Raw genomic sequence first — 24,000 nt, 5'->3', positions numbered from 1 at the left:
CCACCATTCAATACAGCAGTACCCCTTTACTCCTGGTTATAACACTCCATTTTGTTTTTATCATGATACTTATCTCTACTTCTTTGTTTTCTTGCTTAGAGTCTGACTCTCTCCCTTAGACTGTAAGCTAAAGGAGAGCAGGAGTCATCTCTGTATCGTTTGTGGCCATATCACAAGTGTCTAGAATATGTTGAATAAATGATTCAACCCTCCCATATTCCAATTGGAATAAATAAACAAGGATGTATACTTTCAAGGTCTAATTAGCAGTCACTCTGTAGTATCATTGCTGAACCCTAGAACTGAGATATGTATCAAGTTTTCCTACTATGTGTGACTCTACACATTTTTATCTACTGCCTTTCTATTCGTTGGCTCATTTATGCTCTCCCAACAGCTGAAAAGTATCTCCACTGGCTTATAAAGGCAACAGTCAACAGGCAAAAGATAAGAGCTTATAAGTAAAGGAGTAGGACCCAAGGGAAATCTTATCAAGAAATCATTGTTAAGGTACAACCTTTCTATTGCAACCAATCCAAGATCTGTCCCCCAACCTCCTTTTTCTGCCTTTAGCTGGGTAAAGTTGATTTGGGTATTCAAAACTGGTTCAAAAAAAAAAAATTATTCAGAGTGCCAGAGAAATTTCTGGTGAAACTATTCAAAATTCTCTAAAATTTATACTCATCAGAGTAACTGCTTATAAAAGCACCATTTTTGAAGCAAATTATTTCATGCTTGTTCTTCCATTTCTCATGTTTTGTCGTGACAACACAGAAGTGGGTAGGAGTCAGGGGCAGCATTTTACCTAGCCTGGACAATATTTTTAAATGATATGTTTAGAAGCATGAGTTGACACCTTTTGGTCTTTTGATCTCTCTAAATTTAAAGAGGCCTAGAATGATACTTTCTAAGGAATATTAAAAGGAAATAAACCAGAAAACTGGACTAGAGTCTGCTTAAAGGTAGGGGAACTTCCTCGGAGGTTTCTGGTTTGTGTGAGGATTTTATTGGATTTATTGGCAGTGGATTGGAGATTCATATCACCATTTAGGTGCTGATGAATAACCGGAAATTGCTCCTGGATGCTGAATATTTTTTATTTTGAAATCAAACCCATTTTGAATTTCTAATGCAAATCAATTTTACCTAGCGAAGACAGAAAAATCTCAACTCTACTGTCCTGAAATACAAGCACTAACTTATCTCAGATACTAAATACTCAAAACCCCTGTGACTGTGGCTGGTGGTGTTTTAAAAATGAAAGGCCAGGGGAAAAAATGAGATTTAATCCAGCAATCCATCACAGAAGAGGGAAAAGGAAAAAACACAATGCTCAAAACACCACAACCCCTGAGTTGCATGCACACACACAGATTTACAGAAATACATTGACATCTTAGTAGGTGTCCATCTTATGACAAATCCTATCTTCCCATCATGCCCATAATAAATCTAGACAAATTCAGGGTTTTTTCAGTCCATATTCAGTCCATAATATTTTCATATTCAGTCCATAATATTAACAGCTTGCATTTGTTTACCCTTTTTTACCTTTCACAGTGTGTCTTCTTACACATTATCCCATTTTAGTATTACAACTATCTCATGGAGAAGGCAGATAAACATTCCATTCCCACTTTTTTTGAAAGATTTTATTTCTTTATTTGAGAGAGAGAAAGAATGAACAGTGGGGAGGGACAGAGGGAAAGAAAGAGAAGCAGACTCCCTGCTGAGCAGGGAGCCTTATGCAGGGCTCCACCCCAGGACCTGAAGATGGTGACCTGAGCCAAAGGCAGATGTTTAACCAACTGGGTCACCAAGGAACCCCTCTATTCCCATTTTAAAGGTGACACTCTGAAAGCTTGAGTGATTTGCCAAAGACCATACAATAAGTAACAGGCAGAACATGCACTAAGATTCCAAACTTCTGATTATTTAACTCTATGACTTTCCTGCAATATTTCAGAGCTTCTTGGGTATCCCAGGAGGTCTGACATACCCTGCAGGACTCTCATAATCTTGATTATGGGGATGTCTCAAGACTTCAGATCTGGATCCAAGATAGTAATGAGCTTGAGCTAGGTGTACTTACCAAGACTGTCCTGGCACCATTCAGTCAGTTTTCTGGGGAGAACCAGAGCCTCTAAACTAAAATCCACAAACTAAAGGTAGATTTGAACTGCTCTATCCTAGGGAGGGGGTATCAGTCAGCCAGTATTCTTCTGAAACACAAGTCCAGTGAATTTGTTTCCAAGGGTAGATTTCATCAGTTTCCATGTATTTTTGAGGGCTTGGACCAAAGATGCAAGAATTCGTGTGGGCAGTTTCCATCTATATCAGTCTACTCAGTGCATGTTAAATAATTCTTTCTCTGATGAGACCAGACATGCCTGGATTAGTACAATGTAGTCCTCATCCTTTTGAGTCGTAACATAGTTCTGGGATACTTACTATAATGGAACCAATGAAAAATATAAGTCTTGTGTCTCTCCTGCGTCATTTCAGACTGGTTATCTCTCTAGCTTAACCTCACAGATGCCCAACCCAATTTCATAGAAAATACTTGCATTCTGCTGGCACAAATCACATTGTTCTTGTTTTCTAAAATTTATTCTAATAGAGGCAAGGGAAGAACTCTCATTTATTGAGTTACAAGTATGTGTCCAGGACTGTGCTAGGCAATTTCAAGAACATCATTGTTTAGAATTCTCATAACAGTCCTGTGAGGTGATCATTTCACAGATGAGAAAAGGAAGCATAGGAGTTAAATAACCCAAGCTCACACAGACTAGAATTCCTGGTGGGTCTTCAAATCTCAAACCCACAGTCTTTCCATTCATAAGATGCTGAGAACCCAAAGATGAATTTGACCTGCTTGAGTTTTGGAGAAGGAGGAGGGTCTTATCTTTTTTAGGAAGAAAGACGAAATCAATCTCTCCCATCCCTTCTCTCCAGTAATGCTGGGGAAGTGGAATAAATTTAAGAACAGCAAGGCTCAGCAGAGGAGGGAAGCTTTCAGAGGGTAGGAAGCAGGTCTGGAGAGCCTGCGTAGTTCAGCGCCAAGTCCAGCAAAGGTGGAGCTGCTGGAGGATGCCTTCTCAACACACAGACACTGCAGACTTCTGCCTGGCCCTGCTTTCTCACGGCAGGGAACAGGCAAGGAGCCCCTAAGCCTTAGGACAGCCTGAGATACTGGAAACGGCACCCGGAGGCTCAGTAGACCACAGAGAAGTTGAGAGTGGCATAAAGCTGTGTGTGTGTGTGTGTGTGTGTGTGTGTGTGTGTGTGTACGCGCGCGCGCGCGCGCGCTGGGAGGCGGGGGCGTCTGGAGAGAGGCCTCAGCTCAATAATGTAATGGGCCGCCCACGTGACTCCAGGAAGGCGGAGACAGGCGAGCTGGAGAGAAGACTGACAGGCTGCCTGGAGAGAGGTGAGGAGGGGGTCGAACTGAATAATTGAGGAGCTGTTCAGCAGCTGCGGCTACCTCCTGCCTTCCTTTGCCACCGCCACTCCGCATCACAGTGGGAGAGACAGACTCTGGCGCTGTAAGTGCAGACGACTAGCCACCAGTCCCCGCAGCCTGTTAATCGCCTCCAGCCCTCTGGTGAGTTAACGTAACCCTTCGCCGCAGTCTGTCCCCCTCCACAAACCCTGCACCCAAACTAGACCCCCACGAATAGGATGGTCGCTTCTTGTTGAATGAACGAGGGAGCCGGAGCCAGAGGGAGGGGGGAAACAGGAACATGGCGCGGAGGCTGAGGGCGCCCTCCGGGAAGGGGTCCGTTGGAAGAAGGAAGGAGCTGGGTTGGGGTCTCTTTGTATCTGGCCAGAAATGGGGTCTGGACAGCGTCCGGGGTCGGGGGACTCCAGGTTCCGATTCAGGGGAGGCGGGGTTGGGGCAAATGCAGCCCTGGCGCGGCCGGAGTGAGACAGAGGAGGGAGCTTCGAGCAGTGTCCGGGTCGCCTGGGTCTCCACAGATGCCGGGCCTGTCCTTTTCTCCCTGCCTTGTCATACACCCAGCTCCCGCAGCTAGGTTATCGGCCTCGGACTGAGCCCACGGAAAGGAAGGGACGTTTTTCCGGCCGTAGCCCGAGGGGAGGGCGGGGACAACATCTGTCCTTTTACCTGGGAGCAAAACTCTTCAAAAGGACTCCCCCTGAGCCTGATACCCAGACCGGGCTGGTGCGCTACACAAGGGGTATCTGTCCCCAGAGAGTGGTGATACGCCGCGGGGCATCGAGAAGGACGTGATGGGAGAAATGTCCAGGGAAGATCTCTGGCCAGAGAGGGCAGCCCCGGGGAGAGGATTCTCGCCCGCACTTATTCATCCCATCTGATCTTCCTTTTTCCCCCATCCCAAATACATCCGTTTGTAAGAACAAATCCAGAAGACCAGAGTAAGGCAGTGTGGCCTCGCGTGATGGAGCCCCAAACCTTCTTCCCTCACGAGAGTCACCCCCCCACACACACAGGTGTATTTTAGATTGTGATCGAAAAGTAAGATAGAAGTCGCCGAATGACTAGAAGCAAAGGGAAAACAGGAAAGATAGAAGGAAAACTAGAACAGCAGGGCTCTCTCGCCTGCTCCTGGCACTCCTCACCGCACTATCTGTGCGAGACTCCATTCAGAGTCCTGCCTGAACTGAGAGTCTTGAACTGGATGCAAATTCAGAGGAAAAACTTGGGAGGGGGAGCAGATGTAATCTTCTGAGTGATGGGGCCAGTCCCTGGAAGGAGTTGGCCAAGGACCACAGAGTGTAAATCCGCCAATCCCCCCGGGTAAGGGGTCCCGAAGAACATCCCAGGCAGCAAAGCAGCACCAGGGTGGAGCCTGGGCTTGAGAGCGAGGGGACAGCAGGGTTGGGCGCTGTCCGCGGTGCTGAAAGTTCGGCGAGGCCGGGAACTAATAGCGCGGGAGAACGGGCGGCTCACCGCTTCCCAGCACTTCCCCCAGGCAGAAACTGCGTTAGAACCATGTAAGGAGGATCATATGGAATAAGCAAGCTGGAGAGATAGGTATAGGTGCTCTGCGTTCCGCGGTTCTGTGCCTTCCCCCGGACTCCTCTTGGAAGGAGGTACTCCGATCTCGGGTCGAGGAGCAAGGAGTGGGCGTCACTCCAGAATCCATATTTGCTAACTTCAGGTGGGAAAAGGATGTGTGGCTCCGCTTTCTATGTCTTCTGTCTGTGCGGTGAATCTCCCTACTGGTAAAGTGTTGGAAAAGCAGTTAGGTTGTTATTCTGATGAACACTTTTGTGGCTTTCAGGAAACAGAGAATTGTGAGGCTTCACTTCATTAATGGCGAACCTGGGCTATCTATTCCTGGCTATGGTTTTTTCCTCTCTTTAGCACCCTTCCCTCCCCTCCACAGATTGTTTACATCCTCTAGATATAGATCTCTAAGCAGCCCTGCATGGCTGTTTCTTTGGTTAGTCTTTTATATTATGGGTAAAATGGGAAAGAATTGAACCAATTTGGGGAGGCCAAGTTAAGAAAATATTTACTGAACATCTACAATCTGCTGGGTAATATTGTCTCATTTAATCTTCATAATAGCTGCTAACTGTAAATATCACAAAGATAAGAAAAATGAAGTTAGATGTCTTGAATCTAGAGCTTGGATTCAAATTCAGGTCTGCCTAACTCCAAACTCCAAGCAATATTCATGCCCTCATTTTGGCACTTGGCTTTGTATAGCTGTTATTGGAAAATTAGCAAAAGAATGCCAAAAGAGGAAGGTCTACTTTCTTTTTCACACATGCTACTCTCTTCCAACCCATTCCTCTTTAATCTGTTCACCCACCCACTGTCACTCACTCCCACCATACCAACTGCTTTTGTGCATGCTGATTGAGTTACCACTCTTCACACAACTTGGTATTTAGGATTCCAGAAACAAGTTAGGGGACTAAAACAATAGGCTTTCCTGATAGAGCAGCAAAGCTTCATGGGATCTGGAGGACTAAAGCCCACAAGTGGTTTCATATTTAGAATTATGCTCTTGAGTTTTAGGGCTGGAATAACCTTAAAGATCATTCAGCATCATGCAGATCATTGTTTTCCAAGAAGGGGAATTTGGGGACCAAAAGATGATGATTAGTCTAAGTCTCATGATTGAGAAGTTAGAATTGGAACCCCAATAACTCGATTCCAAGGTCAGTGTCCTTTTCACTACCCTCGTAGTGACTCGAATAGTCTTCCCTGCTTCTTTCTTGGGTTATTTTTGACAAGAACATTAGCATCAGTAAAGTACATTCAATAAAAGCCACATATACAAATACCTAAAATACAAACACTTGTGTTACCTACATTTTCTTCCTATTCTTCTTCCCTCTGATCTCACTGGTTCATTTTTGTCTGACCCAACGTACCTGACCCACCTTCCTCAGCAACAGTTCTCCCTATGGTAGTAATTTGAAAATGGGGATGTGGCTATGACATTTCTCTACTTGCCTCTGTGTTGCCTGTACCTCCTCTTCTATGGTCTATTCCCAACAAAATAATTTTTCAAATAAATTATCCTAAGCATTTTCCTATGTTCTCACAGGTACTTGGAAGAGGCCTTTAAAAGATCCAGGCAGAATCAAATGATCATTATAAGTGCTAATATCAATCAACTGTGAGGCACTATCCTAGGTGCTTTCATAAATAATTTCATTGAAACTTCACAATTCTGTCAAGTAGATAATTTCATTAGAGGTGGTCCTACAGTTCTAGTCCACTCTAACATGCAGCAAATCTGATGTTCTATGTATTTCTTCTTGCTTCTCTTCAGTCCCTAATAAAATCTCAACTTTATTAATTGGATTCTTGTAACCCTAATAATTACACTGGCAAGAAGAAAATTTTTATATTGAATTGAATTGTTCTGTCCTATTCCAATGTTTAAAGTTTAGAAACTCAAATTCAGTTCAAATGGTAATGTTCTGTTCTTTTATCTCAATATTTACCACAACATATTTTCTCTTCATTTGTTATCTTTTACTTAAAGATCCCTATATACCTTCTTAATTCTAATATTAAAGATTTGTTTCAAACCCCATTTAGAACCAACTAAGGCACAATTCATAACTAAATACATAACTTCTATTGAGCCCTCACAGAGTGATCCTGGAAGGATGTTGTTGCTGGGATGCTCTGGGCCCTGTAAACCATAATCTTAAACTGTCTAGAAACATTCTGCCCAATATGGTATCATTAGCCACATGTACCTATTTAAATTTTAATTAATTAACATTAGCATTTAATTAACTTTAAATCTTCAATTTTTTAATCACACTAGCCATATTTAAAGTGCCCAATAGCCATATGTGGCTAATGGTTACTTAATTGAACAATGTAGATATAGAACATTTCCAGCATTGCACAAAGTTCTATTGGACAATGCTGCTTTGGAAATTGCTGAAAACATCCTCACGGGAAATGAGAACTTGGAACCGTGAAGAAGAAATAGGGACAGTGCTTTAAAACTTCTTCCAACAAAGGAGGAAAAGCCACTTGTGGCCTAGGACACCCCCAAAAGCCCAAATAGGCTCAAGACAATAAGGCTAGCAAGGACAGTATATGTCTCATTAAAGGAGCTGGCAACCATGGGATTTGCTTCATATAGATTGCATTTTACCATGAAGTGAAACCGGGAATGGGTCTTGCTAGTTTCCTGGGTTCCAGCTTAGAAATAACCTGGAAGTTCTTATTCAAAATTCAGGTTTTATACATAAACACACACACACACACATGCATATTAAATATACATGTAACAACATGTATATATGTGTGTGTTTATGTGTTTATGTACATGCATTTTGTCTTAGTAAGTATAGTATGATAAATATAGAAAGAATACAGGACTTAGAGATAGTAGTAAGTGAGCCACTTCCTACTTGGTGACATTATATGGCCCTCTGGAGCTCCACTCCTTCATTTGTAAAATGGTGATGAGAATTGCTACACCCATCTCAAAGGGTTATTGTGAGACTCAAAGTATAGGTAAATGAAAGTCCTTTTCAGAGAGCATGATTGATACGTAATGGTTGATAATCTCTTATAGAGATTGTATAGTATATAAACAAATAGGGTAGTTTAAACTGAATGCATTTCTGAACACTTTTAATCCCAGATAAATATATTTTGTTTTTTCCCCCATGTAAGTGAAGTTTATTTTCAGTGAGTTAGATGACTAACACTATCCAGTTATGAGTGGTAGGAAAACTATGATGTGCAGATTTCTAAATATGTTAAAATATGGTGGTATATCAAGGAATAAAATAAATTATACTTCACATTGAATTTGAAAAAATATATTTTGCTTTTGTTGTAATTTTTTTCCCTGAAAAGTAGAATGCTGAAGAAAAAAATCTTGTTGGTTAATTCCTATGAACTGAAATACTGTTTATTGCTCATGGTTTACTTTATTTTGCCCTGAATATTTTCCTTTTTCCAGAAAAAAAAAAAAACTAGAAAGTCTCAGTGGTTCTGAAACAGCTTTTACCCTTTAACTAATAGTTTTTTTAAAACGATTTGTTTATTTATTTGAGAGCAAGAGGGCATGAGCTAGTGCATGAGCAGGGGGAGGGACAGAGGGAGAGGGAGAAGTGGACTCCCTGCTGAGTGGGAAACCTGATGCAGGCTTAATCCCAAAACCCTGAGATGGTGACCTGAGCCAAAATCAGGAGTCAACTTGAGCCACCAGGAGCCCCTCTTTAACTAAAAGGTCTAAGTCAATTGCCAGCCATTAACCAGTCATGACGATAGTGGTTCAGATAACAGAAAAAGTATTATTGATATTCTTCAGCATGGATAGATGAAGGAGATGATTTAATGAGCTTCTACCCATCTCGTGAACTGATGAAAACAAAAATAATTCTATTTCATGCATTGATTAACCCAATATAAAAGTAAAGACTACCAGTTTGACTGAATTCTTAAAGGTACATTAGGAATTCTGACCTTAAATAAAGGGTCTCGACACCATCCCTTCTCTAAAGTAAAATCTGTTGGGGGTCATAAGTGGAAGCTTAGCTTACTGACAGGGGAAACTGGGAGGCCAGAAGATCCAGGGCACGATGCAGTTATTCTCTACCCCCTCTGAATCTTAATCCACATCTTTTATAGAACAAAGGGCATTGTGGTGAGGTAAAGGGGTAGTTACCTAAAGTGGCACACCTGTGTGCCAGTCATCTCTATTGGTCATCTGAAGTGGAGACTTCTGTGTGCCACTTTAGGGAAGGTCGGAACAAGCCTTCCCGTTTCTGATCAAGACACACATTAACTTCTGAGGGGCCTGGAACATGTAGCCCTAAGGAAGTTCACTGCATGGGCACAAAAGAGATGAAAGGCCAAAGATGGAGACAATGCTGTCAGCACTCCTACAACTTAGCTAACATTTACTGCCAAACCTGGCATCTCTTGCCTATTCCTAAACCCTGATCTACAGTGTTTATAACTCAAGTAGGAGTGCTTTTTTATACCTCTGACTGGGTCAGGAAATCGCAGACAAAAACACAATCATGCCTTCTTTAATAGATCGTCATTTTGATACTTAAGTATTTTTCTCTTATAACACAAAATTAACACAATGCTCGGGCATTATAGGAAATAAGCCTGCAAAGGAAGCTATTCCATTAGCTGAGTCTTAACTCTATTATGTTTGCTATTAATCCTGAAAATTCAATGCAGTAATAATTTTATGGGGGCGGGCAGAAGCCCCTGAGAAATCAAGCTGAGTATAGCTAAGGGCTCTAGATTCTATCTCTAGTTCCAGGAGCTCCGGCAAGTTATTTCCTTTTCTGGAACCTAGTTTACCTTTATTCAGATTTTGTTAAGGCACGAATGGTAATTGATAAGATTCTATGCCAAAGAAATAGCTGAAATAACTCTCAGCCCCACGTAACAGCCAAGTGTGCCGTTCTCAGGCCTTTGTTGCATATGAAATTATATTACTAAAGGGAAAACTAGTTGCATTGTCAACTCTGGTCTCTAGTAGCTCATGCTGGCTTTAAAAATAGACACCTTTTGCTGGGAATCATGGTTTATTCATTTCATTGGAATTGTTTGTCTCTCGGAAGGACTTGGATTTTGGAAGGAGGAAAATACACTACCTTGGAGCTGAAAAGAGTTTACTTTTCACTGTCTTTAGCTTGGGAGATTTCAATAATTTTATATCTCAGAAAAGAAAGAGAATTAACAATGTAGCTTTGAAATTTGTGCTGCTAGCAAGCAATCATTTGCTTGATAAAGTAACTGAGACTTGCCCTATATTGGTAATCATGGGTGTTTGGAACTCCTATAGCCCGGCACATGAATGCTCAATAAACATGTTGAATTAAGGCCATGGTTTCAGGTCAGTTCATGCCATACACTCATCTAGCCAAGAAATTAGTATACGCTGCTGCATTTTCCTTTAGCAAATAAAACAGGAGATAAGCACAGAACATCAAATCTTACCCTGAAAACCAGACTTGTAACCCTTTTGGGGGTGTAGGCTGTGGTGGGCCAAGACAGACTGCTCCTGAGAATTGGGTCTTGCTGCTTTCCTCCAGAAAACAAGGGACACATTAGCTGATGATCTTGCATTTCACTGCGATGAGGCAACTCCATAAAGTCAAAGCTTAAATAGAGTTGTATGTTATTTTCCACTTTTACTTTAAAGAGATATTTATTATTTCCTTGAGAAAGTATTTGACTGGTAATTACTATTGTTCCTAAATTCAAAAGGAGCTTAGCTTAGAATTAAAGCACATGCATTAATTAGAGAGCTTTGACATCCCAGTCTGGAAGAGCACAGAATATTATCCTTTTCCAGGAATAATTGGGCCTTCCTCTAAGAGTTTTAACTGGTTGTTACTGACAAAAATGAAAGAAAAATCGATCATTCTATTCTAGCAAATCAATAACCAAATGCCTAGAATTAACTGACTCTCACTTGCTGAAGGCAAAATATTCCAGCCCGATAAACTGTCCTACAAATGAGCAAGCTGGCTTCCATGGCCTGTTCGTGTATTAAATTGTTATTTTTCTTTGTTTCTTAAATGATTAGCAAATTTAAAAAAAACAATTGCATTCAGGTGTTTGAACATTCTGATGACAAAATAATCTTCATAATTATAAAGACTTAATGGTTCATTTGAGACTATATTTGTACAATATATTATCGCATCAATGGTTTGTAATAATCACATAACCCAACTCTCTCATTTGACAGAGAAGAGCCTGAGAACAGTCACCCAAGTTAACAGCAAAGGCAGAAGTAAGATTTGAGCCTCCTCTCTCTCCATCCACTGCTCTTTGCAACTTTCAACCTCAGGCATCTTTTCATTAGTCATAAAAACCTATTTGATCAATGAGGTTAGCCACCAAAATTTACCAGGGCAACTAGGAGTAGGAAAGTATATGTATTTGGATTTCATAGTGTCTCCATTTGCCCCTTCAGGTGAAAGAACTTCTGAGTCAAGGATAGTCAACAAGTAGAAATTTCATGGATGATGAGCCAGAAGAAAAGCATCAAAACCCCAGATCCTTGTGAGAACCTGGGCTAGGATTTAAGGGGCACATTAGCCCTTAAACCATTATCTTCATCATTTTCATCTCTAAGAGATTTGAATTAAATAATTTCCAGATCCTGTGAGCCCTAACATTCTATGGTTCTATGAAATGAGGCCAGGATTCGAATTATCCATATTCTGCCTCATTCAGCCCACATAAAAAAAAAAACAAATCAAGATTCTTATTTTTATACCATTACTTATTGGAGGCTCACATTTCATGCTAATACTTTACTCAGTAAAACAATAATAATAACAGCTCTAATGACCATAGCTAACAATTATTGACTTATTTACACTTACTATGACCCTATAATGTTGGTAATACTAGTATCCCCATTTTACAGTTAAGAAACCTGGGTCCCAAAGTAGTTAAATAATCTGCCCAAATTGATAAAACTTTGTGCTTTTAACCAGCATGCACACTGCCTCTTTGAAAAGCACTGGTCTCTCAAATAACCGATGGGCATCATTTACAGGACACTTAACACACAGGCCCCTTTTCTGGGGGAATTACGGTTTTACCTATATTTTCTGGCTAGAACAGCAATCAAGAGAGTAAATAGAACTTCAGGTCTCTGGAGCTGATGAAACTGTAGGGTGATCTGCATTGTCTTTCTGCAAGACAGCTCTTGTCCTTTTGAATTCATGCCATTGATCAATTTTTTCAGAGGTTTAGTATTGAATGTTGGTGCTTTGCCAGCCGCTGCGTGTATTGAAGACCATTCTGCTGTGTTTTTCCCAGAACATGTGGACTGCTTGCATTGCCACAAACGCATGGATGCTGGTGCAGGATTCAGCACCTTCTAAGGCCACAGAAGTCACCCTAGCACATCTTCATTATTCAATGGCATCTTCTGGCTTTTGTCTCTAACTTTTTTTTTAAAGATTTTATTTATTTATTTGACAGAGAGAGAGAGTTCACAAGTAGGCAGAGAGGCAGACAGAGAGACATGGGGAAGGAGGCTCCCCACTGAGCAGAAAGCCTGATGCACGGCTCAATCACAGGACCCTGAGATCATGACCTGAGCCGAAGGCAGAGGCTTAACCCACTGAACCACCAGGGCGCCCCTTGTCTCTAACTTTTTGACTCAAAGTAACAATCTAGACAGTTTTTAAGGTAGAGGAAGAGAGAGTTTCCAGAGTCACTTCCTGGTGGTGGGATTCAGTCCAAAAAAAAAGACTAAAGCTTTCAAAATCATGTGTGAAACTCATTTTCTTCTGAGTAAGCCTACCTTACCAAATTAGTCATAAACACAGTACACCACAGTTCCCATCTATTTCACTGTAGATTTCAACATGCACTAAATCTGTTCATGGACATCCTTCACTTAATATATCATATCTAATAAGCAAAAATGCTCTGACAACAGCCTAGTATGTACATATATTTTACTCCATAAATATATGATTATATAATAACTCATAAATATATAAATATTTGTTTATGTATTTTATATGCATTGTTTTATTCTTTATAAATTTAAAAATTTTTTTTAAAGTTTTCATTTAAATTTGAGCCAGTTAACATACAGTGTAATATTAGTTTCAGATGTACAATAGAGTGTTTCAACACTTCCATAAAATACCCAATGTTCATCACAACAAGTTCACTCCTTAATCCCCATCACCCATTTCACCCATCCCCTCCCCACCTCCCCTCTGGTAACCATCAGTTGGTTCCCTATAGGTAAGAGTGTATTTCTTGGTTTGCCTCTCTCTTTCCCTCTCTCTCTCTTCCCTTTGCTCATTTGTTTAGTTTCTTGAATTCCACATATGAGTGAAATCATATGGTATTTCTCTTTCTCTGACTGACTTATTTCACTTGGCATGATATTCTCTAGCTCCACCCATGTTGTTGCAAATGGTAAGATTTCATTCCTTTTTGTGGCTGAGTAATATTCCATTGTATTTATATATACCATCTCTTCTTTACCCATTCATCAGTTGATGGACGCTTGAGCTCTTTCCATAATTTGGCTACTGTAGATAATTCTGCTCTATACATTAGGGTGTGTGTATCCCTTTGAATTAGTATTTTTGTATTCTTTGGGTAAATATCTAGTACTGTGATTGCTGGATTGTAGGGGAATTGTCTTTTTACCTTTTTGAGGAAACTCTGTACTGTTTTCTGGAAAGGCTGCACTGGTTTGCATTCCTACCAACAGTGCAAGTGGGGGGTCCCCTTTCTCCACATCCTTGCCAACACCTGTTATTTCTTGTGTTGTTGATTTTAGCCATTCTGACAGGTGTGTGATTATATAATAATAATTTATATAATACAATAATATATATATTATATACTTAATAGCTACATATCCCACCAATACCAAAACCAACTATAGAATTCATAAGTTTACTCCTGCTTCTGTTTTTTTCTAGATACTTTATAGAGAGTGGGGATGGTTTAGGAGTCAGCGGAGACCTGGTTTCTAGTCTCCACTTTGAAATGGCTGTGAAATTTAAGCCAGCACCATTCACCTTCTTTTTTTTTTTTTAAGATTTTACTTATTTATTTGTCAGAGAGAAAGAGAGAAAGAGCACACAAGGAGGCAGAGAGGCAGGCAGAGGCTGAGAGAGAAGCAGGCTCCCTGCCGAGCAAGGAGCCCACACGGCACTCGATCTCAGAACCCTGGGATCATGACCCAAGCCAAAGGCAGTGGCTTAACCCACTGAGCCACCCAGATGTCCCATTCTTTAAGACTCAGTTTTTATACCTATTAAATTGAAGTAAAAGAATATGCTCCTCATATCACAAGAAGGGCCAATAAGATAACATTTGTTAAAACTCCTTACAAACTATAAAGTCTATATAAAAGAAAGAAATGGGTTTTCCATCCTTTCAGTCTTTCTCAGTCAAAAATAACTCTCAAACAGAACAGGACTCTCAAGTTGCTGATACCCAGTCTTAAACCAAAGTTGACAGTTAAACCAAAATCTTATGGGTTAAGAAGACCTTGGATTGAAACATGCATGTCAAGAAAGTGGTATTTATAATGTGGGAGTCCTTCTTCTTCTAAATCAATTGTTCTCAACCTGGAGCAGTGCCACCTCATTAAGAGGTATTTTCTATTGTCCCAATCATTGGGGATCGAAGGATAATAAATATCTTGCACTAGGCAGGATAATCTTGCAAAATAAAAATAATATGACTCCAAAATGCCAACAGCTCTTCTTGCAATGAGAAAGAGTGCTCAAAGTAATGTGCTGTTCATAGTCCCTAAATCCCTAACTGATATGGAGAGAATTTACTTTTGATATCCTCCCCCAGCTAAAATCTAGCCAGTCACACTCATGAGAAGTCTGCAGCAGCTCAGAAGCAGCACTGGGCTTTCCATAATTTTATTAAGAAGGAAAATATGAGGTCAGAGATAATAGTTTTCAAACTCACCCTCAGAACCTTCTACAAGAATCCCCCTCTAACATTAGCAGGAGCAAGGTGTCCCAAGAGGTTAACATGCCATATTGCAGGGCTCAGACTAAAGGCTGGCATACAAGGACCCAAGATGGGTGAGTCATGGTTCTGAAAATCTTTGCAGTTCATTGGTGAAACACTGTGACTTACTTTGTGACGGGCGTGGGTCTAGCTGAGCACTGGACACAATCCCTCCCCTCAGCAACAATCTGACAGACAGATAAAATCTCCACTAATCGTGTGTGCAGCATATCAATATATGTTATGACATGTTATGAGGAAGTCTCAAGGACAGACCAGGGAATGATTTATGTCCATAGAAGAAGTACATTGGAATTGTACTTTGAATGATATGAAGTATTTCCTCATGTGGGTAAATAAGAGGGAAGGCCATTGTAGAAATGGGAACATCATAAGCAAATGCTAGAAATGTGCATGTAAATGACATTATGTGCTGGCTGATGTGGTTAGTTAAAGACCTGGCTGGGAATAGTGGAAGGTCCTATCAGAAAGACTGACGAAACTTGAATTCAGCTGGGTGGATGTATTAATTCAACCTGAAGTTTATCCTTCGAATAGAGTTTTTATGAATATTTTAGAAATACCACTGAATTCAGGGCTGGTTCTGGCCAACACCAGAATCATCAAAGTCTAACTCCATGGCTAGAAAGAACCTCAGAAATCAGCCTAGCCTTCCCCTTTCTCTATATTTTACAGTTGAAGTAATAAAACCCAGAGATATCAAGTGACTTGCCCAAGTTCAGCAGCAAATTAGTAACAGGACAAAAACTGGAGTCTTGTCTGTCCTCTTAGCCCATAGCATTTTGTCCTTCTCTGTGCTGCCTTCGGGAATTTTATTCATCATCTGAACATAATCCAATGTAACACATAATGTGATTATTAAGTATTTATGAAGCTCCAAGTTTTCCATTGCTCACTATTAAGATATAGTTCCCTCATTACAGCCAGATGATAGATCAGATCCTGAGCTGCTTCTACATGAGCGCATTCTCTCAGAAACACAGACAAACGTCATGCCAAATACACGGGCATGACATTCTTCCCCCGCCTCATACACCCTCCCCTGCCTCCTCATTTCAAACTGCCAGAGATTACAGAGGCACAGCCTGAACAGAAGCCATCTTAATCTCTGGTGATTCTGTAAATAATATGCTATTCATGCTTGCATATAAATAATCACAGCTTCTCTATTTTCTACATGAGGGATCCTTCAGAAAAATGAAGTTGCTTGCACACATAGCACATCAGAGAGGATTTCAGATCCGAGGGCACCAGACCTCTTTGTAACAGGTTTAAATTTTTTACCCATCTGCACACTCCTATTAATTTATCCAGGCTTGTTGTCTTAAATTTATTTCATGATGTACTTAGTCTTAAATTTTATTTCATAGTCTACTTAGTATGGGCATATTTAAGTTCTGAGATTGGTTATTCCCCACTTCTTTTTCTCTGGCCACCTTTCCTCCACCTCTTATTCAATATACATCCAATAGAAATCATCTAAATTAACCCATTCATTTTACACAGTGGAAGCTGAGAACCAAAGAAGTGAAGCCACTTCTTCAAGGTTGCACAGTCAAAAGCAATATTGTGGCTAGATTCCCTGACTCCCGGGCTCATGCTCTTCCCTCCACGCTGCTCGATCCTTTCTGAGGGTTTATTTCTAATGCTTTCTAACACAGCATTTTCCCACTCTCCACCACCCCATCCCCCAATTCATTGCAAAATTCCCTAAGGATGGATGGAAATGACTAATTGCACTGCCCAGGAGTTCATTCCGAAACCTTATTTAGAATATCCACAACTTACCACCTCCCATACTATACTGGCCCATCTATCATATTAAGAAGCTGGTTATGGAAGAGCTTGGCTCAGTTTCTAGTCTAGAGGATATATATACAATCATGGCCATTGCTCAAGTACAGATTATCACAGAGAACAGTGTGCTCCAGAGGAAAGAGGACAGGGTCCATGGCTCCCATCATTTGATAATAGACCAAAGTTCATCCAAAATTCATTGTAAGTAGCAGGTTATTAGATTCATAATCCTAGAAACCAGACAATTGGTTGGAGTTAAGCAAAATTGGTAACACCCAAGAAAATGAAAAAAGACAAATCCCACACCATTTCTTCTTTAGGAGTGAAGTGTTTTGCCTGAATTGATCAGCATGGTGTGCTTAGTTTAGTGTACATAAAGTTTACAATGATAGGTTTTTTGTTTTTAGAAAATCAGTGGAATTCACACTTTCTGTTTAAATTCCTTCTGGTGAGTCATTTTAAGACAAAAAAAAAAAACAGGTGGTGTTTGAGTAAAGAGCATATTGGAAATAGAAGTAGAGAAGAGGGCAGAGAAATCCAAGAACTGGCTTCTCAGGGAGGGCTTCATAGACTCATGACTGTCTCACAGTCTGACCAGGCACATTAGGTAAAGAAACCCAATTTTGTCAGTTCTGTCAAAAGCTCTCTAGTTCTGCAGAATCAAGCTATGCCCCCCAAATCCCAAGAGGCTGATTTGTAAATAAATGCAATATAGTCAGGTGCGATGGCAGGAAGATGTAGGGTGTTGCCCTGGTCATTCCCTTCCTGGTATTAGGACCAGAAGAAAACTAAATGAGTGATCACAGATAAGCTGTATGCACCAAATAAGGATCAACAGCATTAGACAGACAGTCTCGTGAAATGTCCCACCCAGGCTGCAACAGACAAAATTCTTTCAGATTCCACCCAAGAACACCTTTCAGAACACTGGAACAGTTGTGTCCTTCAAGTGGACCCTCACAAGAGGGCCTTCTTTCCATATTCCCTAGTGCTGGAGAAATTTCAGCAAATACTTTCAGTAGGAGACAGAGACCATCTAGTCTCTATGCAGTCCTCATCTTCTGTTAGGATATGCCTTCAGACATGTTGTGGCCTGTTAATTCATAGCCTATCTCCTATTAGTTACATGCTAGTCTCCTTTAGGGAGTTCTGGTAGATGTCCCAGTTTAACCACCAATCATGAATAAACCGCCCTAGGATTTTTCTGTAAGGTTAGGTTAGGTTATTTCTGTAAGGGGCACATCTCTTGTACTTTGTGCTGGTTTTGTTTACTCTGCTTTAGAGGGTACCATGAACTGACCTTGCTCTGAGAGCATGGGGTCTGGTTTATCCTTGTCAGTAATCTCCGTGTATGGACTCTGACATTTGAAACTGTATCCGTTAGTCACTCTCAATACAGAAAACATTCATAGGTGACTATGACTCATCCACAAAATGCCAAGGAATCAACTTTTAAAGGGTTTTTTTAAAAAAAAAATCAGACAGTTAACGCTGAAAGAGGCCAAATAACCATTTTAACTATTTTTATTCTCCCTTTGACCTGACTGGTTATCCTGGTTCCATGCAGGCACAAACTACACAGACAGTTTGGGATTCATTTTAAATTCATTTCTAGTCACACAGACTTTTGACACACTTTCTATTCCAGCATCAGAATACAGAGGAAAAAAATATCTGAATGAGTATAAACTATTGTGCCAGAAATAAATTCCTAATATAGACAACTGAAATATGCCTCTATAGAACTTTGCTGTCAAAATAGAAACAAAACTTCTGTTTCAATACTATCTTAGTGACTATTCTGTGTTCTTCCTTTCTGCCCCCAAGTTATAGTTATAAATAAATACTATAGTGCCATTGCACAGTACGTTAAGAATCTGGTGAGAACTTGTCCATTGAGCATTATGATGTTATCTCTTTACATATGTGATTCCAATATGGCCAATTATTGAGTATTCTTCTTTAAGTCAAGAATAACAAGATAGCTACATCATAATACTCCTAAACAGAATAGCTCACATTTACTCATTTAATCTTATGAAGTAGGTGGGATTATCCCAATTCTACATATAATGACTATCAAATTTAAATGACTTTCCCAAGGCTTTACAGCTAAAGAGCTTTAGGGTTGAGATTCAAATGCTATGCCTCCTGACACCAAAATCCTCCCCACTCACACTGCCCAACCACAATTTGAAAATTCTTTCTGAAAGAGACCAACCTTAATGTGTCTCATATGAGTAGATGGTTAATAAGAATGATCTTGCAGGTCTACCTTCATGGTCTTTCAGAGGATTAAACTTGGGGGTCCAAAGATTTAGTATGGGACTTTGGGCAACTCATATCTTTTTTTGGCCTCAGTCATTCTAAGAAATGACTATTTTTCTCTTTCTCTAAGAAAGAGAAAAATAGTGGCTCTTTATCTAGTTAATTTTTCATGTATTCAACAAATATGCTTAACACTGAAGCTACAATGGGAAAAAACACAGACCAGGAGCTGTTAGTAAAAATAAGAACCACTGTATAGAATATTGTTACTAAAATAAAAAACAATACCAAGTTCCCAGTGCTTATGATATGGGGATCCTAGGATTGCATCCAAGATTGATTGTTTAAAAAAAAGGAGGGGGATTGTTTGTTTGTTTTTTTAAGGTTTTATTTATTTATTTGACAAAGAGAACAAGGGGAGTGGCAGAGGGGGAGGGAGAAGCAAGTTCCCCACTGAGTAGGGAGCCTGATGTGCTGCTCAATCCCAGGACCCTGCCATCAGGACTTGAGTGAAGGCAGATGCTTAACCAACTGAGCCACACAGGCACCCAAGAATTGGTTGTTTTGCTTTAGTTTTCGTAGTCAGTGAGGTGATTTTAATTCTTCTCATGTAATTGTCAAATAAACAATATTTTGGGCTAAACTAACCAATTAATTCAAGTTATTACTTAAAAAAACAGAAGCCTCAATCCTGAAGATTCTTGTGGATGGTTTCTGGAAGATAGATTTGCCCTAAAAGTATCAGTAATATAAATTGCATCTAAGGACTTAGTACATTCGTATTCTAGAAATTCAAAGTTTATTTTCACTGCCTAAGGAACTCATTCCTTTCAGCAACAGCTAAGAGTATTTGATTGTCCCAAAGCAAGAACACAGTATAGGAAGACTAATAAGCTGTAATGGGAGACTGACAGCAGAGAGATATTTATTAAGCAAAACAAAACAGGGGATTTGAAAGAAAGAAAACTAATTTGAAAGGCAATTTTCAGATTAAGAGAATTCTAAAGTTTAATATTATTGATGGACTAGAGTATATTAAGGAAATGTTGAATGAGAGGAAAAAAGAAAATGAAGTCAATGAAAAAAGGAGAGGGAAAGAAATTACCTTCATTCTAAGGCACTTTTCCTTAAAATTACCTTCTTTCTGAGTACTTCCTCTTTAAAAGTCATGTGAGAGATATTTGCTGGGCAGTGAGAAGGGAAGAGACATTTCATTCCACCTAATCAAAACCTTTGCCAATATCCCAGACTTGAAAGTAAAAGGTACACCCCACACATAAAGATAGTTGGCTCTTTCTCAGTTCTGCATTATTCAATTTGTCACCAATTTTCAGAAGCCACTTGTGAGAGGCATCATCACAAAGCCATTATCTAATGACCCCAAATGTACCAAGCCGAGAGGCCTAATTTATACACAGGGAACTATTCGAACTTTCAAGGTGATTTTCCCCTTAAAACATGGAACATTAAGTCTTTCCTAGCATAAGAAGAAAGAAAGTGGTGGGGGAACCAAAAAAAAAAAAAAAAAAATCAAGGAGAAACCACTGTCAGAAAATGAGGCAAATTTGCCAGCCTAGTCTTCCAGCTGAGCTTACGTGCAGGGCCAGTTTCAACCACGAAGTAGGATAATATCCACTGTAAATGTGGATATTACTACATCACATCTCTCAGGGTGGTCCATTTTAACTCCACTTTTAATATTAAGGCAAAGGTTTCAGTGCTGGCTGTTTTGGATTTTCTTTTTTTAAATAAACTATATAGTGATCCTCACCAACATTTGTTCGGGGCTCAGCTTTTTGGGGTTTTTTAGAGAAGCGTTTCATTACAAATTCTGTGGCTCCAAGATGAGTAAAACTCATCTCTCCTGGATCTCGAACGCAGCACAAAAGAAATTAGGCTCTAAGCCACAATCAGTGGGAGCCATCAAAGGTTACTGTGCAGAGGCGTTGTGACCAGAGGAGTGACAGAAGTTTCCAACAACAGTGAGAGGGATAGATCGGGGAAACACAGAGAAAGGGTGAAACAGAAAAGCAAGTCAGGAGATGAAACTGCAAAAAAAATGTGCAAGAGACGGGCACCTGGGTGCCTCAGTGGGTGAAAGCCTCTGCCTTCAGCTCGGGTCATGATCCCAGGGTTCTGGGATCCAGCCCCGAGTCGGGCTCTCTGCTTAGCGGGGAGCCTGCTTCCCTTCCTCTCTCTCTGCCTGCCTCTCTGCCTACTTGTGACCTCTGTCTGTCAAATAAATAAATAAAATCTTTAAAAAAAAAATGTGCAAGAGGAAAAAAAAAATTTCATAGCTACAGAATCAGAGGCCATTGTTGCTATTTCTAGGCTGGTATTGAACCCTGTAACCCAAATCTTGTTTGAGATGAACATAGCACTGAGGGGACTAGGAAGAGAGCACCCTTCTCTTCTTGGCTTCTCACCTGACATTAGTGGTCCCACTTTCTCTCCGCAGACAGAGCCACTCTCTGCTGGTGGTGAAAGGGTTGGTAGGGGTGGCAGCAGTGCAGAGAAGGGGGAAACCAGAGAAGAGTTGCATGCCTGGAACCAAAACAAAGCCAAGTGGATATGTGGAGCTGGGGAGTGGTTTCGCAGCCTCTCCAGCTGTGGGGGCCTCAACTCACACAGGTCCTTTTGCTTTGGGGGGCCCAGAGATGCCTCATCTATAAGACAGAAAGTCTGCCATACAAGATTGCCATGGTTCTTAACAGCTGGAAAATTTTTAACTTTGGCAGCACATTATTAATTTAAAGATGCATTTCATGGATCATTTTCAATTCAATTCAATTCCAGGGTAGATCATTGCACAGAAGTCCAAAGCCCCTAAGGGCTTGATTTCCTCACTTTATTTTTCTGCCTTCCATTTCTTGTTTTTTTCCATTACTTCTCTAAGGCAGTATTTTTCCCCTCTTCCAATTTTTTTTTTTCCTTCATTCTCTGGTGACAGCAGGGAAGGGGCTGTTTGAGTAAGACAAGAAGCTGAGGTCATTTGTTTATCCATAGGACAAGGAAGACCCAGTGCTGAGGCAGCCCACCATTCTGCTGCGGAACCTCAGTCCTCCCCAGCAAGAAGAGAAAGTCTTACTCAGCCTCCCTTCTGACTGATTTTTTTTTTTTTTTATCACTGCTTTCTCTGCCAAACTGCAGGCTCACAGATGTTCTAAGCAACTCTCTCTCACTGCTGGCAGGCCAAGCCAGGTGATTGCTGTAACCCCGTTCTCGTAGGAAAAGTATTTCAGAGGGAGGTGATTTGCACAAGTCTTGGTGTAGTTTTAGCTTGGTGATAACCATGTGAGATGCCATGCACGCAGGCACACCCAGGGCCAGTATCCCTTCTGCAACTGCCTCTATTTAAACTTGGCCTGCTCAAATCCAGCAAGTCCGTAGAGCCATGGAGGTCACACTTCCCAGAAAGAACTGAACCTTGAATTAGTCATCTTCTAGTCTCCCAAGCTACATGTGCATTTCAGAATCATCACCTCCTTGCCTTGCTCATCCCAGTGGAGGCTGAGCTCAGGTAGGTTCTCCCCTACCTTATCACCCTTCTTCATCCCCACCTCCAGCCCAGAGCTTCTGCTTGAGTGACTCATTTCCTGTACTAGCCTGGTTCTCTCTGGAGACAACTGAATATGCCCTTGAAAGATGGGAAAGAATACAGATTTATTTCTGCTAGTCCTCAGAACCAGGAGAGGCTAGAGATTTCCTCCTAATGACACAAGAACTAGATTATTGATTGCCAGAGTCCTTTAAAAAAAATTGATTCCCAAGAGAGGCAATAATCCTAATCCTACAAGGTGGGCGTGATCATCTCCATTTTTTAGATGAAGAAACCAAGACTCGGACAGATTATAAAACCATAATAGGCAGGGTGGGGACTCTAACACATGTCCACCTGACTTCAGAGGCTAGACCCCTATCACTTCTGTGAAATGGTAAACCACTAAAACTTAATAAAATAAAACCAAAGACAGACCTCTTGAGTCGTGGAACCACTGCCTCTCACCAGCAGCGTGACCCTGGGCACATCTTTTGGGTTTCACTTTCTTTGTCCGTGAACTGAGAGTGCTGGATCCAATTATTTCTTCCAGCTCCAGCACCTAGGAGTGTGCTTTCTAGTCCCTGTGTCTCTTCCACAGCAGCCAGCAGCTAAAATCTTACCTCAGCATAATAGATATCTAACAACAGGAAGTGCCACTTCAGAAGCTCTGGAAATGCTCATAATATTTCTGTTCTCCAGAGAGAACCTATCATTTATATGACTTCGATTACCCACGGGTCAGGGCTGGCTGAGGTCACCATTCACAGCTGTTTATTCTGTGGCAGGAACGCTCCATGGCATTCTCTGCTGACGTTGGAGAGAGGATCTGGGCTCAAAGCTGTTATCCCCAGTTTAAAGATTCAAAAGTAGTGATTCAAAAGTGAAACGGAGGAAAAAAATATATTACACACTGACTCATACTTTTTTAAAAAGATTTATTTATTTATTTATTTTTAGAGAGAGAGAGAGCGCACGTGCAACCATGGGGAGGAGGGGAGGGACAGAGGGAGGGAGAGAATCCCAAGCACACTCTCCACTGAGTGGGGTGTCTGATGGACCCCATGATCTTGACCCCAAGATTATGACCTGAGTTGAAACCAAGACTCTGACACTCAACCAACTCAGCCACCCAGACATCTCCACTCCTACTTCTTATGTGAAAACCTATTACAAGAACGTGGTACAGGTAGATAGAATTATTTAGCAGCAAAGATTCTTCACTTTAAAAAAGGAATCACCAGGATTCCTCAATAGTGTGTATTTAGTCTGAATATTAGAGACTGAATTTGATGGAGAAATACATAATAAATCCAATGCTGACTGAATACAGATCCTAATCAAAGGGGGGAAATGTGTTGTTTAAAGTGAGAAAATGATATCCTTTTTGCAACAGTTT

The 24,000-nt window shown here is 40.7% G+C and overlaps 1 protein-coding gene across 1 annotated transcript in view; it reads left to right on the top strand.

Moving 5' to 3' along the window:
• The first annotated feature begins 3,342 nt into the window (after window positions 1-3,342).
• The window catches only part of SLC7A14 (solute carrier family 7 member 14), a 108,899-nt gene continuing 88,241 nt past the window's right edge, over window positions 3,343-24,000 (top strand). The window contains exon 1 of the mRNA XM_032847936.1: window positions 3,343-3,604. The gene's annotated coding sequence lies outside the window, so the exon portion shown is untranslated. The remainder of the gene's footprint in view (window positions 3,605-24,000) is intronic.

Source organism: Lontra canadensis, unplaced genomic scaffold (genome assembly GCF_010015895.1).
Source record: "Lontra canadensis isolate GAN:19392208 unplaced genomic scaffold, GSC_riverotter_1.0 scaffold196, whole genome shotgun sequence".
NCBI lineage: Eukaryota > Metazoa > Chordata > Mammalia > Carnivora > Mustelidae > Lontra > Lontra canadensis.
This window is presented reverse-complemented; position numbering and strand designations above follow the sequence as displayed.